Source organism: Camelina sativa, chromosome 9 (assembly GCF_000633955.1).
Source record: "Camelina sativa cultivar DH55 chromosome 9, Cs, whole genome shotgun sequence".
Lineage (NCBI taxonomy): Eukaryota > Viridiplantae > Streptophyta > Magnoliopsida > Brassicales > Brassicaceae > Camelina > Camelina sativa.
Window position 1 is genome coordinate 19,852,785 of NC_025693.1, and position 385 is coordinate 19,853,169.

Sequence of the window (385 nt, forward strand, 5' to 3'; positions counted from 1 at the left end):
TTAAGGTTAATTGAACCTGCTAGGAGACACAAAAATCTTAGTATCATCTATGCACGGAGGCTTTGATAGCTAATATTCGTAAGGCAGAGGCGGATAAGCGGATCACGGGGATTAAGGTGGCCAATAAGTGCCCCCCGATAACACATTTGTTGTTTGCGGATGATAGCCTTTTCTTCTGTAAGGCGGATAAGGCTCAGTGTGGGGTCGTTTTGGATATTTTATCGCAGTATGAGGCCGCATCTGGACAGCAGATCAACTTTGCAATATCTTGAATCCAGTTTGGTCACACAGTCGATGAACAGACTAGATTGGAGATGCAGAGTGTTCTAGGGATTTCCACCTTGGGCGGGATGGGATCATATTTAGGAATACCAGAAAGTTTGGG